Source organism: Coregonus clupeaformis, unplaced genomic scaffold (assembly GCF_020615455.1).
Source record: "Coregonus clupeaformis isolate EN_2021a unplaced genomic scaffold, ASM2061545v1 scaf3219, whole genome shotgun sequence".
NCBI classification, from domain to species: Eukaryota; Metazoa; Chordata; class Actinopteri; order Salmoniformes; family Salmonidae; genus Coregonus; species Coregonus clupeaformis.
In genome coordinates this window covers 15,643-35,000 of record NW_025536673.1, presented here as the reverse complement: position 1 = coordinate 35,000, position 19,358 = coordinate 15,643, and the positions used below count along the sequence as shown (strand labels likewise).

The following is a 19,358-nucleotide window of genomic DNA, read 5'->3' as shown; positions in this document are numbered from 1 at the left end:
TCTTTTACATACAGGCACCCAGACATGACATCTCTGAGGCTTTATATACAGGCACTAGACAGACATCTCCCAAGGCTTTTATACAGGCACTCTAGGACAGACATCTCCGGCTTTATATACAGGGCACTCTAGACAGGACACCTCCACGGCTTTATATACAGGCACTAGACAGACACCTCCTGCCAAGCGCTTTATATACAGGAACAGACAGACATTCCGGCTGTTATATACAGGCACCTCGACAGGACATCTCCTAACAAGTTGGCTTTATATACTAGGCACCTAGACAGACATCTCCTGCCAGGCTTTATATACAGGCACCGAGACAGACATCTCCCAAGGCTTTTATATACAGGCACCTAGACAGACACCTCCTAAGGCTTTATATACAGGCACCTTAGACAGACACCTCCCAAGGCTTTACACACAGGTTCCTCCTAGACACCATATTGGCTTTATATACAGGCACAGACAGACATCTCCCAAGGCTTTATATACAGGGGCACCTAGACAGACATCCCCAAGGCTTTACATACAGGCACCTAGACAGACATCTCCCCAAGGCTTTATATACAGGCACCCAGACAGACACCTCCGCTTTATATACAGGCACCTAGACAGACATCTCCCAAAGGCTTTATATACAGGCACCCAGACAAGACATCTCCTGCTGCTTTTATATACAGGCCCTAGGGACAGACATCTCCCAAGGCTTTTTATATACAGGCACCTTAGACAGACACCTCCTCAAGGCTTTATATATACTCTAGGGACAGACATTCCCAAGGCTTATATACAGGCACCTAGACAGACATCTCCCGGCTTTATATACAGGCAACTGGGACAGACATCTCCCCAAGGCTTTTTTATATACAGTAAGCACCTAGACAGACATTCCTAAGGCTTTATATACAGGCACCTAGACAGACACTCTCGGCGTTTCTCATACAGGCACCTAGACAGACTCTCCCAGGTTTAGTGCACAGGCACCAGACAGACATCTCCCCAAAGGTTTTATATACAGGGGCACCTAGACAGACATTCCCGGCTTTATATACAGGCACCTAGGGACAGACATCCGGTTTTAGGAGATACAGGCACCTAGGACAGACATCTCCAGGCTTTATATACAGGCACCTTAGGACAGACATCTCCCCAAGGCTTTATACAGAAACTAGGGACAGACATCTCGCAGGCTTTATATACAGGCACCTAGACGACATGTCCCCAAGGCTTTATGTGCTATAAGGCACCTAGACAGACATCTCCCAAGTTGCTTTAGACACAGGCACCCAGACAGCATCTTAGGCTTTATATACAGGGCACCCAGATTGGCAGACATCTCCCAAGGCTTTATATACAGGCACCTAGACAGACATCCCCAGGGCTTAACGTAACAGATATTCCCAAGGCTTTATATACAGGCACCTGGGGATGACATCCAAAGTGCTTATATACAGGTACCTAGACAGACATCTCTAAGCAGCCTTATATACAGGCACCTAGACAGACATCTCTGTGTTTACATGCGGCAGGCACCTAGGGACAGACATCCCCAAGGCTTTATACAGGTACCTAGATGACATCCCCAAGGCTTTATATACAGGCACCTAGACAGACATCTCCTAAAGGCTTTATATACAGGCACCTAGGGACAGACATCTCCCAAGGCTTTATATACAGGCACCTAGACAGACATCTCCTCAAGGCTTATATACAGGCACCTGGACATGACATCTCCCAAGGCTTTATATTCGGCGTACCTAGACAGACATCTCCCAAGGCTTCTTATATAATACAGGCACCTAGACAGACATCTCAAGGCTACTATATGACAGGACGAGACATCTCCGCTTTATATACAGTGTCACCTAGACAGACATCTCGGCTTTATACAGGCACCCAGACGACACTGACATAGCCCAGAGACCCAGGTTTATATACAGGCACCGAGCACAGACAATCTCCCAAGGCTTTATACAGGGGGCACCGGTAGCCAGACATCTCAGGGCCTTTATATACAGGCACCCAGACAGACAACTCCCAAGGCTTTATATACGGATGGTGATACACTCTATACTATGTTGACAGACACCCTATTTCCAGATATACAGGCACCTAGACAGACACTCAAGGTTTATATACAGGCACCTAGACAGACATCCCCCCAAGGCTTTATATACAACCTAGGACAGACATCTCCTCAAGGCTTAGTACATAGGCACCCTAGGACAGACATCCCCCCAAGGCTTTATATACAGGCACCTAGGGACAGACATACCACAAGGGTTTATATGGTACAGGCACCTAACAGACATCTCCCTAGGCTTTATATTCGGTGCTACCTAGACAGACATCTCCCAAGGCTTTATACACAGGCACCTAGACAGACATCTCTCCAAGGCTTTGGCATACAGGGCACCCAGACAGATCTCCTGGGGCTGCTTATATACAGGCACCCTAGACAGACATCTCCTAAGGCTTTATATATAGGCACCTAGACAGACATCTCCTGGCACAACAGGCAACTGATAATCTCCATGGCTTTATATACAGGCACCTAGACAGACATCTCCCAAGGCTTTATACAGGGGCACTCCTTAGACAGACATCTCCCAAGGCTTTATATACAGGCACCTGGGAGTCAGACATCTCCCAAGGCTTATAGCAGGCACCTAGACAGACAACCCCAAGGCTTTCAGGCACCTAGGACAGACATCTCCAAGGCTTTACAGACAGGCAACTGGAAAGACATCTCCCAAGGCTTTTATATACAGGCACCTAGACAGACATTCCCAAGGCTTTGAGATAAGGGGCACCTTAGACAGACATCTCCAAGTTGCTTTATATACAGTAAGTACCTGGGAGTAGACATCTCCCAAGGCTTTATATAGCAGGCACCTAGACAGACATCTCCCAAGGCTTTTATATACAGGCACTCTAGACAGACATATCCCGAGTTATTTACTATATACAGACACCTACACAGACATCTCCCAAGGCTTTACATACAGGCACTCTAGACAGACATCTCCCCAAGGCTTTATATGCAGGCACCTAGGACAGACATCTCCAAGGCCTTATATCAGGCAAGACCTAGACAGACATCTCCGCAAGGTTAATATACAGGGCACCTAGACAGACATCTCCCAAGGCTTTATATATACATGGAACCTAGGGACAGACACCTCCCAAGTTAGCTTTATATGCAGGCACCGCAGACATTATCCCCAAGGCTTTATATACAGCACCTGGACAGACATTTCCCAAGGCTTTATATACAGGCAACTCTGGGACAGACATTCTCCCAAGGCTTTTATACGGGCAACTTAGACAGAAGACTCCCGAGGTGGGATATTAACGAGACACCTCGCAACCACCCATGACACCTCACAAACCACACTATGACAGAAAACCTCACAACCACCTATGACACCTCACAACCACACTATGACACCCCACAACCACACCATGACACCTCACAACCACACCTATGACACCTCACAACCACACGTGTAACACCTCACAACCACACTATGACACCCTCACAACCACACTATGACATCTCACAACCACACTATGACACCCCTCACAACCACACTACGGAAACCTCACAACCACACCATGACACCCCACAACCACACTATGACACCTCACAACCACACTCAAGTAAAGTACAGACACCTCACAACCACACGATGACACTCACAACCACGCTAATGACACCTCCCAACCACACTATGACACCCACAACCACACATGACACCACAACCACACTATGACACCCACAACCACACCATGACATTAACACCTCACAACCACACTATGACACCCTCACAACCACACTATGACACACCCACAACCACACTGTGACACCTCACAACCACACTATGACACAAAACTAACACACAACCACACTACGACACCTGCACAACCACACTATGACACCCTCACAAACCACTCAGTGACACCTAAAACACTGGGACACCCTCACAACCACACTATGACAATTCTCACAACCACACCTAAATGACACCTCACAACCACACTATGACACCTCACAACCACACTAAGGACAGGTAAAGCCAAACCCCACAACCACACCATGACACCTCAAGCAGCCAAGACACCAACCACTTGAACTATGACACCTCTACAAACCACACCATGACACCCTCACAACCACACTATGACACCTGCACAACCACCAGTGACACCTCACAACCACACTATGACACCTCACAACCACACTATGACAGGTAAAGTAGCTAGGACACCCCCACAAACCACACTATGACACCTCACAACCACACTATGACATCTCACAACCACACTATGACACCTCACAACCACACTACTGACACCCTCACAACCACACTATGACAGGTAAAGTAGCTATGACACCTCACAACCACACATGACATCTGACACCTCACAACCACACTGTAATAGCTAGGACACCTCACAACCACACTATGACACCTCACAACCACACTATGACACCCAACACCTATGACACCCTACAACCACACTATGACACCCTCACAACCACGCTAATGACACCTCACAACCACGCTATGACACCTCACAACCACACTAGACAGGTAAAGCAGCTAGTACACCTCACAACCACACTGACACCTCCCACAACCACACTATGACACCTCACCCAACCACACTACTGACACCTCACAACCACACTATGACACCCTCACAACCACACTATGACACCTCACAACCACACTATGACACCTCACAACCACGCTTTGACACCTCACAACCACACCTATGACACCCTCACAACCACACTACTGACCGATAAAGTAGCTAGGACACCTCACAACCACACTATGACACCTCACAACCACACATATGACACCTCACAACCACACTATGACACCTCACAACCACACTATGACACCTCACAACCACACTATGACACCTCACAACCACACTACTGACACCTCACAACCACGCTATGACACCTCACAACCACACTATGACACCTCACAACCACACTATGACCGATAAAGTAGCTAGACACCTCACAACCACACTATGACACCACAACCACACTCCTCACAACCACACTATGACACCTCACAACCACACTATGACACCCCACAACCACGCATGACACCTACAACCACACTCATGACACCTCACAACCACACATATGACACCTCACAACCACACCTATGACACCTCACAACCACACTAACACCTCACAACCACGCTATGACCCTCACAACCACACTAAGACACCTCACAACCACACTAGACACCTCACAACCACTACATGACAGGTAAAGTAGCTAGGTCTATCTCACAACCACACTGTGTGTGTGTGGTGTCTTAATGTACAGTGCATTGGGAAAAGTATTCAGACCCCTTGACTTTTCCCACATTTTGTTACTTTACAGCCTTATTCTAAATGGATTAAATAAAAATGTCATCAATTTACACACAATACCTCATAATGACAAAGTGAAAACAGTTTTTATACATTTTTGTAAATGTATAAAAAATTAACTGAAATATTATTTACATAAGTATTCAGACCCTTCGCTATGAGACTGAAAATTGAGCTCAGGTGCATCCTGTTTCCATTGATCATCCTTGAGATGTTTCTACAACTTGATTGGAGTCCACCTGTGGTAAATTAAATTGATTGGACATGATTTGAAAGGCACACCTGTCTACATAAGGTCCCACAGTTGACAGTGCATGTCAGAGCAGAAACCAAGCCATGAGGTCGAAGGAATTGTCCAGAGAACCGAGACAGGGATTGTGTAGAGGCACAGATCTGTGGAAGGATACAAAAAATGTCTGCAGCATTGAAGGTCCCCAAGAACACAGTGGCCTCCATCATTCTTAAATGGAAGAAGTTTAGAACTATCAAGACACTTCCTAGAGCTGGCCGGCCGGCCAAACGGAGCAGTCGGGAGGGAAGGGCCTTGGTCAGGAAGGTGACCAAGAACCCGATGGTCACTCTGACAGAGCTCCAGACTTCCTCTGTGGAGATAGGAGAACCTTCCAGAAGGACAACCAACTATGCAGCACTCCACCAATCAGGCCTTTATGGTAGAGTGGCCAGACGGAAGCCACTCCTCAGTAAAAGGCACATGACAGCCCACTTGGAGTTTGCCAAAAGGCACCTAAAGGACTCTCAGACCATGAGAAACCAGATTCTCTGGTCCAAACCAAGATTGAACTCTTTGGCCTGAATGCCAGGCGTCACGTCTGGAGGAAACCTGGCACCATCTCTACAGTGAAGCATGGTGGTGGCAGCATCATGCTGTGGGGATATTTTTTCAGCGCAGGGACTGGGAGACTAGTCAGGATCGTGGGAAATATGAATGGAGCAAAGTACAGAGAGATCCTTGATGAGAACCTGCTCCAGAGCGCTCAGGACCTCAGACTGGGGCGAAGGTTCACCTTCCTAACAGGACAACGACCCTAAGCACACAGCCAAGACAACGCAGGAGTGGTTTCCGGGACAAGTCTCTGAATGTCTTTGAGTGGCCCAGCCAGAGCCCGGACTTGAACCCGATCGAACATCTCTGGAGAGACCTGAAAATAGCTGTGCAGAGCAGAGGCTCCCCATCCAACCTGACAGAGCTTGAGAGGATCTGCAAAGAAGAATGGGAGAAACTCCCCAAATACAGGTGTGCCAAGCTTGTAGCGTCATACCCAAGAAGACTCGAGGGCTGTAATCGCTGCCAAGGTGCTTCAACAAAGTACTGAGTAAAGGGTCTGAATACTTGCTGTAAATGTGATATTTCAGTTGTTTATTTTTAATACATTTGCAAAAAATTCTAAAAACCTGTTTTTGCTTTGTCATTATGGGGTACTGTGTGTAGATTGATGAGGGGGGAAAACAATGTAATCCATTTTAGAATAAGGCTGGAAAAAGTCAAGGGGTCGAATACTCCGAAGGCACTGTATGTGTGACTACTGGTGTGGTGGTGGCCTGAGCAGGCCGAACCCAGAGTTTAAGGGTTAATGTGGGTTAATGAATGTGGGTTAATGTGGGTTAATGTAGGTTAATGTAATGTGGTTAGTTTATTGTTTAATGTGTGTTTAATGTGTGTTAATGTGTGTTTGTGTGTGTTAAAAGTGTGTTAATGTGTGTTAATGTGTTAATGTGTGTTAATGTGTGTTAATGTGTGTTAATGTCTGTTAATGTGGGTTAGTGTAATTGTGTGTTAATGTGTGTTAATGTAGTGTTAATGTGTGTTAATGTGTGTTAATGTGTGTTAATGTGTGTTGGTGTGTGTTAATGTGTGTTAATGTGTGTTAATGTGTGTTAATGTGTGTTAATGTGTGTTAATGTGTGTTAATGTTGGTTAGTGTGTGTTAATGTGTGTTAATGTGTGTTAATGTGTGTTTAATGTGTGTTAATGTGTGTTGTTAATGTGTCTCAGGTGTTGCAGTGGCCCTGAAGCAGGCTTCTGACCCCAGAGTTTAAGGCATATCAGTACCAGGTGCTCTCTAACTGCAGAGCTATGCAACGCCCCTCATCAAACCACGGTACAAGATCGTCACCGGTGAGACAATAATGTTTGTGGTTAACAGACTGTAACCCAGCGTTTCCCAAACTGGCTCCTGGGACCCCAAACGCTGCTGTTAGGGATGGGCTCAGTTATTAACCCTGTGTGTTAACTAGGGATGGGCTCAGTTATTAACCCTGTGTGTTAACTAGGGATGGGCTCAGTTATTAACCCTGTGTGTTAACTAGGGATGGGCTCAGTTATTAACCCTGTGTGTTAACTAGGGATGGGCTCATTATTAACCCTGTGTGTTAACTAGGGATGGGGCTCAGTTATTAACCCTGTGTGTTAACTAGGGATGGGCTCAGTTATTAACCCTGTGTGTTAACTAGGGATGGGCTCAGTTATTAACCCTGTGTGTTAACTAGGATGGGCTCGGTTATTAACCCTGTGTGTTAACTAGGGATGGGCTCAGTTATTAACCCTGTGTGTTAACTAGGGATGGGCTCAGTTATTAACCCTGTGTGTTAACTAGGGATGGGCTCAGTTATTAACCCTGTGTGTTAACTAGGGATGGGCTCGGTTATTAACCCTGTGTGCGGTTAACTAGGGATGGGCTCAGTTATTAACCCTGTGTGTTAACTAGGGATGGGCTCAGTTATTAACCCTGTGTGTTAACTAGGGATGGGCTCCAGTTATTAACTCTGTGTGTTAACTAGGGATGGGCACGGTTATTAACCCTGTGTGTTAACTAGGATGGGCACGGTTATTAACCCTGTGTGTTAACTAGGGATGGGCTCAGTTATTAACCCTGTGTGTTAACTGAGGATGGGCTCAGTTATTAACCCTGTGTGTTAACTAGGGATGAGCATAGTTATTAACCCTGGTGTGTTAACTAGGATGGGCACAGTTATTAACCCTGTGTGTTAACTAGGGATGGGCACGGTTATTAACCCTGTGGGTTAACTAGGGATGGGCACGGTTATTAACCCTGTGTGTTAACTAGGGATGGGCACAGTTATTAACCCTGTGTGTTAACTAGGATGGGCACGGTTATTAACCCTGTGTGTTAATAGGGATGGGCACGGTTATTAACCCTGTGTGTTAACTAGGGGATGGGCACGGTTATTAACCCTGTGTTAACTAGGGATGGGCTCAGTTATTAACCCTGTGTTAACTAGGGTTGGGCACGGTTATTCAATATCCCAACGGACGTTAATATTATAATACTTGTTGTTGTTAACCCTGTGTGTTAACTAGGGATAGGCACGTTTATTCAATATCCCAACGGACGTTAATATTATAATACTTGTGTTGTTAACCCTGTGTGTTAACTAGGGATGGGCAACGGTTATTCAATATCCCAACGGACGTTAATATTATAATACTTGTTGTTGTTAACCCTGTGTTTAACTAGGATGGGCACCGTTATTCAATATCCCAACGGACGCTAATATTATAATACTTGTTGTTGTTAACCCTGTGTTAACTAGGGATGGCCACGGTTATTCAATATCCCAACGGACGTTAATATTATAATACTTGTTGTTGTTAACCCTGTGTGTTAACTAGGGATGGGCACGGTTATTCAATATCCCAACGGACGTTAATATTATAATACTTGTTGTTGTTAACCCTGTGTGTTAACTAGGGATGGGGCACGGTTATTCAATATCCCAACGGACGCTAATATTATAATACTTTGTTGTTGTTAACCCTGTGTGTTAACTAGGGATGGGCACGTTATTCAATATCCCAACGGACGTTAATAATTATAATACTTGTTGTTGTTAACCCTGTGTGTTAACTAGGGATGGCCACGGTTATTCAATATCCCAACGGACGTTAATATTATAATACTTGTTGTTGTTCAACCCGTGTGTTAACTAGGGATGGGCACGGTTATTCAATATCCCAACGACTGACGTTAATATTATAATACTTGGGTGTTAACCCTGTGTGTTAACTAGGGATGGGCACGGTTATTCAATATCCCAACGGACGCTAATATTATAATACTTGTTGTTGTTGTTAACCCTGTGTGTTAACTAGGGATGGCGACGGTTATTCAATATCCCAACAGACGTTAATATTATAATACTTGTTGTTGTTAACCCTGTGTGTTAACTAGGGATGGGCACGGTTATTCAATATCCCAACGGATGTTAATATTATAATACTTGTTGTTGTTGTTAACCCTGTGTGTTAACTAGGGATGGCCACGGTTATTCAATATCCCAACGGACGTTAATATTATAATACTTGTTGTTGTTGTTAACCCTGTGTTAACTAGGATGGCCACGGGTTATTCAATATCCCAACGGACGTTAATATTATAATACTTGTTGTTGTTAACCTGTGTGTTAACTAGGGATGGCCACGGTTATTCAATATCCCAACGGACGTTAATATTATAATACTTGTTGTTGTTGTTAACCCTGTGTGTTAACTAAAGGGATGGCCACGGTTATTCAATATCCCAACGGACGTTAATATTATAATACTTGTTTGTTGTTAACCCTGTGTAAAAGTTAACTAGGGAGGCCACGGTTATTCAATATCCCAACAGACGTTAATATTATAATACTTGTTGTTGTTGTTAACCCTGTGTGTTAACTAGGGATGGACACGGTTATTCAATATCCCAACGGACGTTAATATTATAATACTTGTTGTTGTTGAACCCTGTGTGTTAACTAGGGATGGGCATGTTATTCAATATCCCAACAGACGTTAATATAATAATACTTGTTGTTGTTAACCCTGTGTGTTAACTAGGATGGCCACGCGTTATTCAATATCCCAACAGACGTTAATATTATAATACTTGTTGTTGTTGTTAACCCTGTGTTAACTAGGGATGACGGTTATTCAATATCCCAACGGACGTTAATATTATAATACTTGTTGTGTTGTTAACCCTGTGTGTTAACTAGGGATGGGCACGGTTATTCAATATCCCAACGGACGTTAATATTATAATACTTGTTGTTGTTGTTAACCCTGTGTGTTAACTAGGGATGGGCACGGTTATTCAATATCCCAAAGGACGTTAATATTATAATACTTGTTGTTGTTAACCCTGTGTGTTAACTAGGGATGGCCACGGTTATTCAATATCCCAACGGACGTTAATATTATAATACTTGTTGTTGTTGTTAACCCTGTGTGTTAACTAGGGATGGGCACGGTTATTCAATATCCCAACGGACGTTAATATTAGAATACTTGTTGTTGTTGTTAACCCTGTGTGTTAACTAGGGATGGCCACGGTTATTCAATATCCCAACGGACGTTAATATTATAATACTTGTTGTTGTTATTAACCCTGTGTGTTAACAGGATGGGCACGGTTATTCAATATCCCAACGGACGCTAATATTATAATACTTGTTGTTGTTGTTAACCCTGTGTGTTAACTAGGGATGGGCACGGTTATTCAATATCCCAACGGACGTTAATATTATAATACTTGTTGTTGTTGTTAACCCTGTGTGTTAACTAGGGATGGGCACGGTTATTCAATATCCCAACGGACGTTAATATTAGAATACTTGTGTGAGTATTCATCTTTGCACTAAAACAATTTATAGGCCTATTTTAACATTGAAAAGTTTATTGTATGTTTTATTAAAATATATAGATTTGACATGGTTACATAAAATGATTCATGTTATATCATTTTGTTAATTTATCAATATCATTTTGTTAATTTAATAAAACAAACTTTTCAATGTAGGTTTTATGACGTGCGCCCCATTAAAATACCTGTAGCCGTCCGGTAGCCTTCACGTGTGTTGCTTGTTGTTCAAAGCTGCAAAAATATACACAAATGATGCATTATCTGATGAAATTGCTTTAGAAAGGGGGCACAAGACAGGGATGTCCTCTCTCCCCCCTCATGTTTGCTTTAGAAAGGGGCACCAGACAGGGATGTCTCTCTCTCCCCCTCATGTTTGCTTTAGAAAGGGGCACAAGACAGGGATGTCCTCTCTCCCCCCTCATGTTTGCTTTAGAAAGGGGCACCAGACAGGGATGTCCTCTCTCCCCCCTCATGTTTGCTTTAGAAAGGGGCACCAGACAGGGATGTCCCCTCTCCCCCCTCATATGCGCACCATGGTTGTTTCGCCTGCCCCCTCCTCAAGCTGGCTCGCCTGGGGCGTGTTCATTGCGCCGATTCTGTTGCAAAAAAAACGTTTCTGAACGGAAGCAAACTAAATGGGGAGGGATCTACCTGAATTTGTCCAATAGAAACTCTTGTTTTAGTTTGCAAACTGTTTGGACAAATGATTCCACACCTTCTCTTTCTCTTCCCGATTGATGCCAGTGTGTGTTCAGTCTTCGGTCTGGTGTCGTGTAGAATATCGTAGCCTATTCACAAAATAGTCCAAATTGGTGGAGTGAAATGAAATTAATAACTTGTTTCAAAAAAGTATTTAAAAATATGGAAAAGTGGTAGCGTGCATATGTATTCACCCCCTTTGCTATGAAGCCCCTAAATAAGATCTGGTGCAACCAATTACCTTCAGAAGTCACATAATTAGTTTAATAAAGTCCACCTGTGTGCAATCTAAGTGTCACATGATCTCAGTATATATACACCAGTTCTGAAAGGCCCCAGAGTCTGCAACACCACTAAGCAAGGGCCACCACCAAGCAAGCCGGCACCATGAAGACCAAGGAGCTCTCCAAACAGGTCAGGGACAAAGTTGTGGAGAAGTACAGATCAGGGTTGGGTTATAAAAAATATCAGAAACTTTGAACATCCCACGGAGCACCATTTAAATCCATTATAAAAAAATGGAAAGAATATGGCACCACAACAAACCTGCCAAGAGAGGGCCGTCCACCAAAACTCACGGACCAGGCAAGGAGGGCATTAATCAGAGGCAACAAAGAGACCAAAGATAACCCTGAAGGAGCTGCAAAGCTCACAGCGGAGATTGGAGTATCTGTCCATAGGACCACTATAAGCCGTACACTCCACAGAGCTGGGCTTTACGGAAGAGTGGCCAGAAAAAAGCCATTGCTTAAAGAAAAAAAAGAAACTTCGTCATTAGACTAAAATTGAGCTTTTTGGCCATCAAGGAAAACGCTATGTCTGGCGCAAACCCAACACCTCTCATCACCCAGAGAACACCATCCCCACAGTGAAGCATTTTGGTGATACAAACCCCCAAAATCAATTTTAATTCCAGGTTGTAAAGCAACAAAATAGGAAAAATGCCAAGGGTGGTGAATACTTTGGAAAGCCACTGTAGCTGAGAAGGAAAAGCAGACTGTGAGGTGGAATTGAGGTACGGTAATGGAAGTACAGGTGCAATGCTTCACCATCTGAAAGCGACGCACCGCAAGACCCAAACTGTTGCTGGCAGCAGCGCAGCTGCGTTGTGAACTTTCGGGACATTTTATGCATTTTTCTTATTGTTTTAATGGAAAACTGTTTTTTTTTTATTTTTTTGCTGTTTTTAAACGTTAAGAATAGTGGTCCATTTGTCACATCCCTAGTTGCTATATGGTTGTCTTAATGTTGCTATATGGTTGAATGTTTTTGCTTTGTTGTGTTAATGTTGCTATATGGTTGTCTTAATGTTGCTATATGGTTGTCTTAATGTTGTTATATGGTTGTGTTAATGTTGCTATATGGTTGTCTTAATGTTGCTATATGGTTGTCTTAATGTTGCTATATGGTTGTGTTAATGTTGCTATATGGTTGTCTTAATGTTGCTATATGGTTGTCTTAATGTTGTTATATGGTTGTCTTAATGTTGTTATATGGTTGTGTTAATGTTGATATGGTCGTGTTCATGTTATTGGTCGTGTTAATGTTGCCATATGGTTGTGTTAATGTTACTATATGGTTGTAAGCTAATGCTGCTTACATGGTTGTGTTAATGCTACAATATGGTTGTCTCATAATTTGCTATATGGTTGTAGCGAAATGTTGCTATATGGTTGTAGTGTAATATCTATACTTTTAATATTACCATATACCGTTGTGTTAATGTTGCTATATGGTTGTGTTAATGTTGCTATATGGTTGTGTTAATGTTGCTATATGGTTGTGTTAATGTTGCTATATGGTTGTGTTAATGTTGCTACATGGTTGTGTTAATGTTGCTATATGGTTGTGTTAATGTTGCTATATGGTTGTGTTAATGTTCTCCAGGGGGTTCTGATAACCATCTGATCTTATTGGACCTGAGGCCCAACGGGACGGACGGAGGACGAGCTGAGAAGGTTCTAGAAGCTGCTGCCATCGCCTGCAACAAGAACACCTGCCCAGGTAAGTAACCGACACTGTCCTCTATAGGTGATGAGAGTGCTCTGCATCCCAGCGGTCTGTGTGTGTGTGTGTGTGTATACGTAATGTGTGTGTGTGTGTGTGTATATACGTAATGTGTGTGTGTGTGTGTGTGTGTGTATATACGTAATGTGTGTGTGTGTGTGTGTGTGTGTGTGTGTATATACGTAATGTGTGTGTGTGTGTGTGTGTGTGTGTGTTTGTATATACGTAATGTGTGTGTGTGTGTTGTATATACGTAATGTGTGTGTGTGTGTATACGTAATGTGTGTGTGTGTGTGTGTGTGTGTATATACGAATGTGTGTGTGTGTGTGTGTGTAGGTGATAAGAGTGCTCTGCGTCCCAGTCTGTGTGTGTGTGTGTGTGTGTGTGTGTGTGTGTGTGTGTGTGTGTGTGTGTATAGGTTACGTGTGTGTGTGTGTGTGTGTGTGTGTGTGTGTGTGTGTGTGTGTGTGTGTGTGTGTGTGTGTGTAGTGATAGTAATGTGGTGTGTGTGTGTGTGTGTGTGTGTGTGTGTGTGTGTGTGTATAGGTGATAAGAGTGCTCTGCGTCCCAGTGGGCTGAGGTTCGGCTCTCCTGCTCTGACCTCCAGAGGAATGGTGGAGGATGACTTCAGGAAGGTCGCAGAGTTCATCCACAGAGGTAACTCCTGACCTCTTAACACTAACCCTCAGAGGTGACCTTTAACCCCCTTGACCCTCTGTGTCTAGAGGCAGTAGGTGCTGACCCTAGATGTCCAGCCAGCAGACCAAGGCCCCTTTAACCCCTTGACCTCTGTGTCTATAGGCAGTAGGTGCTGACCCTAGATGTCCAGCCAGCAGACCAAGGCCTCTCCTAACCCCCTGACCCTCTGTGTCTATAGGCAGTAGGTGCTGACCCTAGATGTCCAGCCAGCAGACCAAGGCCCCTTTAACCCCTTGACCTCTGTGTCTAGAGGCAGTAGGTGCTGACCCTAGATGTCCAGCCAGCAGACCAAGGCCCCTTTAACCCCTTGACCTCTGTGTCTAGAGGCAGTAGGTGCTGACCCTAGATGTCCAGCCAGCAGACCAAGGCCCCTTTAACCCCTTGACCTCTGTGTCTATAGGCAGTAGGTGCTGACCCTAGATGTCCAGCCAGCAGACCAAGGCCTCTCTAACCCCCTTGACCTCTGTGTCTATAGGCAGTAGGTGCTGACCCTAGATGTCCAGCCAGCAGACCAAGGCCCCTTTAACCCCTTGACCTCTGTGTCTATAGGCAGTAGGTGCTGACCTAGATGTCCAGCCAGCAGACCAAGGCCCCTTTAACCCCTTGACCCTCTGTGTCTAGAGGCAGTAGGTGCTGACCCTAGATGTCCAGCCAGCAGACCAAGGCCCCTTTAACCCCTTTGACCTCTGTGTCTAGAGGCAGTGGTGCTGACCCTAGATGTCCAGCCAGCAGACCAAGGCCTCTCTAACCCCTTGACCCTCTGTGTCTATAGGCAGTAGGTGCTGACCCTAGATGTCCAGCCAGCAGACCAAGGCCCCTTTAACCCCTTGACCTCTGTGTCTAGAGGCAGTAGTGCTGACCCTAGATGTCCAGCCAGCAGACCAAGGCCCCTCTAACCCCCTTGACCTCTGTGTCTATAGGCAGTAGGTGCTGACCCTAGATGTCCAGCCAGCAGACCAAGGCCCCTTTAACCCCTTGACCTCTGTGTCTATAGGCAGTAGGTGCTGACCCTAGATGTCCAGCCAGCAGACCAAGGCCCCTTTAACCCCTTGACCTCTGTGTCTAGAGGCGGTAGGTGCTGACCCTAGATGTCCAGCCAGCAGACCAAGGCCCTTTAACCCCTTGACCTCTGTGTCTAGAGGCAGTAGGTGCTGACCCTAGATGTCCAGCCAGCAGACCAAGGCCCCTTTAACCCCTTGACCCTCTGTGTCTAGAGGCAGTAGGTGCTGACCCCTAGATGTCCAGCCAGCAGACCAAGGCCCCTCTAACCCCTTGACCCTCTCTGTGTCTAGAGGCGTGGGGTGCTGACCCTAGATGTCCAGCCAGCAGACCAAGGCCCCTTTAACCCCTTGACCTCTGTGTCTATAGGCAGTAGGTGCTGACCCCTAGATGTCCAGCCAGCAGACCAAGGCCCCTTTAACCCCTTGACCTCTGTGTCTATAGGCAGTAGGTGCTGACCCTAGATGTCCAGCCAGCAGACCAAGGCCCCTTTAACCCCTTGACCCTCTGTGTCTATAGGCAGTAGGTGCTGACCCTAGATGTCCAGCCAGCAGACCAAGGCCTCTTTAACCCCTTGACCTCTGTGTCTATAGGCAGTAGGTGCTGACCCTAGATGTCCAGCCAGCAGACCAAGGCCCCTTTAACCCCTTGACCTTCTGTGTCTATAGGCAGTAGGTGCTGACCCTAGATGTCCAGCCAGCAGACCAAGGCCTCTCCTAACCCCTTGACCCTCTCTGTGTCTAGAGGCAGTAGGTGCTGACCCTAGATGTCCAGCCAGCAGACCAAGGCCTCTCACCCCCTGACCTCTGTGTCTGGACAAGGTAGGTGCTGACCCTAGATGTCCAGCCAGCAGACCAAGGCCCCTTTTAACCCCTTGACCTCTGTGTCTAGAGGCAGTAGGTGCTGACCCTAGATGTCCAGCCAGCAGACCAAGGCCCCTTTAACCCCTTGACCCTCTGTGTCTAGAGGCAGTAGGTGCTGACCCCTAGATGTCCAGCCAGCAGACCAAGGCCCCCTTTCAACCCCCTTGACCTCTGTGTCTAGAGGGCAGTAGGTGCTGACCCTAGATGTCCAGCCAGCAGACCAAGGCCCCTTTAACCCCCTTGACCTCTGTGTCTATAGGCAGTAGGTGCTGACCTTAGATCTCCAGCCAGCAGACCAAGGCCCCTTTAACCCCTTGACCTCTGTGTCTATAGGCAGTAGGTGCTGACCCTAGATGTCCAGCCAGCAGACCAAGGCCCTTTAACCCCTTGACCCTCTCTGTGTCTATAGGCAGTAGGTGCTGACCCTAGATGTCCAGCCAGCAGACCAAGGCCCCTTTAACCCCTTGACCTCTGTGTCTAGAGGCAGTAGGTGCTGACCCTAGATGTCCAGCCAGCAGACCAAGGCCCCTCTAACCCCCTTGACCCTCTGTGTCTAGAGGCAGTAGGTGCTGACCCTAGATGTCCAGCCAGCAGACCAAGGCCCCTCTAACCCTTGACCTCTGTGTCTAGAGGCAGTAGGTGCTGACCCTAGATGTCCAGCCAGCAGACCAAGGCCTTTAACCCCCTTGACCTCTGTGTTCAGAGGCAGTAGGTGCTGACCCTAGATGTCCAGCCAGCAGACCAAGGCCCCTTTAACCCCTTGACCCTCTGTGTCTAGAGGCAGTAGGTGCTGACCCTAATGTCCAGCCAGCAGACCAAGGCCCCTTTAACCCCCTGACCTCTGTGTCTAGGAGGCAGTAGGTGCCAGACCCTAGGATGTCCAGCCAGCAGACCAAGGCCCCTTTAACCCCTGACCTCTGTGTCTATAGGCAGTAGGTGCTGACCCTAGATGTCCAGCCAGCAGACCAAGGCCCCTCTAACCCTTGACCCTCTGTGTCTATAGGCAGTAGGTGCTGACCCTAGATGTCCAGCCAGCAGACCAAGGCCCCTTTAACCCCTTGACCTCTGTGTCTAGAGGCGTAGGTGCTGACCCTAGATGTCCAGCGCCAGCAGACCAAGGCCCCTTTAACCCCTTTGGACCTCTCTGTGTCTATAGGCAGTAGGTGCCTGACCCTTAGATGTCCAGCCGAAGGCAGACCAAGGCCCTCTCTAACCCCTTGACCTCTGTGTCTATAGGGCAGCGTAGGTGCTGACCCTAGATGTCCAGCCAGCAGACCAAGGCCCCTTCCAACCCCTTTACCTCTGTGTCTATGAAGCAGTAGGTGCTGACCCTAGATGTCCAGCCAGCAGACCAAGCCCCTTTAACCCTTACCCTCTGTGTCTAGAGGCAGTAGGTGCTGACCCTAGATGTCCAGCCAGCAGACCAAGCCTTTAACCTTGACCTCTGTGTCCCAAGGCATTGAGTGCTGACCCTAGATGTCCAGCCAGCAGACCAGGCCTCTCTAACCCCTTGACCCTCTGTGTCTGGCGGTAGGTGCTGACCCTAGATGTCCACCACAGACCAGGCCCCTTTAACCCCTTGCAGCCTCTGTGTCTATAGGCGAAGTAGAGTGCTACCCTAGATGTCCAGCCAGCATCACTTTACCAACCCCTTGTGACCCTCTGTGTCTAGGCGTAGGTGCTACCCTAGATGTCCAGCTTCAGCAGACCAGGCCCCTTTGCCCCCTTGACCCTCTGTGTCACCATAGGCAGTAGGTGCTGACCCTAAACTTCCAGCCAACAGACCAAGGCCCCTCTAGCCCCCTTGACCTCTATGTCTATAGGCAGTAGATAACTGACCCTAGATGTCCAGCCAACCCCGAGGCCCCTTTAACCCCTTAACCTCTGTGTCTATAGGCCAGTAGGTGCTGACCCCTAGATGTCCAGCCAGCAACCAAGCCTCTCTACCCCCTTACTCTGTTTTAGTGCTACCCTAATTCCAGCCAGCCAGCCTTTAACCCTTACTCTGTTTGAGCATGGTGCTGACCTAGATGTCCAGCCAGCAAACCCGGCCTTTTCTAAACCCCTTGACCTCTGTGTCTAGAGGCCGTAGTGCTACTAGATGTCCAGCCAGCATCCAAGCCCCCTTTCTACCCTCTGTGTCTAGAGGCGGTAGAGTGCTGACTAGATGTCGCCGGCCCAAAGCCTCTCTAACCCCTTGACCTCTGTGTCTAGGAGGCAGTGGTGCTGCCCTAGATGTCCAGCCAGCAGACCAAGGCCCCTTTAACCCCTTGACCTCTGTGTCTATAGGCAGTAGGTGCTGACCCTAGATGTCCAGCCAGCAGACCAAGGCCCCCTTTAACCCCTTGACCTCTGTGTCTATAGGCCGTAGGTGCTGACCCTAGATGTCCAGCCAGCAGACCAAGGCCTCTCTAACCCCTTGACCCTCTAAACACCCTTGTTTCTCCTTACAGGCGTCCAGATTACCCTGGACATCCAGGCGTCTCTGCAGCCCAAGGCGACCCTGAAGGAGTTCAAGGAGGCCCTGGCAGGGGAGGAGAAGCACCGGGAGCGGGTAGCAGAACTGAAGGGGGAGGTGGAGGCTTTCGCTGGGGGGTTCCCCATGCCGGGTCTGGAGGAACTGTAGAAGAACTGGATCTGATGGCTCTTACTGCTGGACGGCTGGCTGGCTGAGAGAGAGGGAGTGTATATGTGTGTTTGACAAAGTGTGTGTGTGTGTGTGTGTGTGTGTGTGAGGGAGTGTGTGTGTGAGGGAGTGTGTGTGTGTGTGTGTGTGTGTGTGTGTGAGAGTGTGAGTGTGTGTGTGTGTGTGTGCTTGGGGTCTATTCCTCTACTGTTTCACCCTGTTGAATAAAGCTCCACCTCCTTGCCTTAAAGGAAATATCCACTCAAACTAAACTAAATCCTTTATCTTGAAAAGTTGACTTTCTGACAATGCAAACCATTCTGGGACTGTATCAACAGTGGACTAACGAAACACAAACAGCAGAATATAGTTTGAGTGGATATTTCCT

General features: G+C 46.8%; 1 pseudogene; it reads left to right on the top strand.

Moving 5' to 3' along the window:
• Positions 1-19,092, top strand: part of LOC121562018 — a 35,039-nt pseudogene extending 15,947 nt beyond the window's left edge.
• The last annotated feature ends 266 nt before the right edge of the window (positions 19,093-19,358 follow it).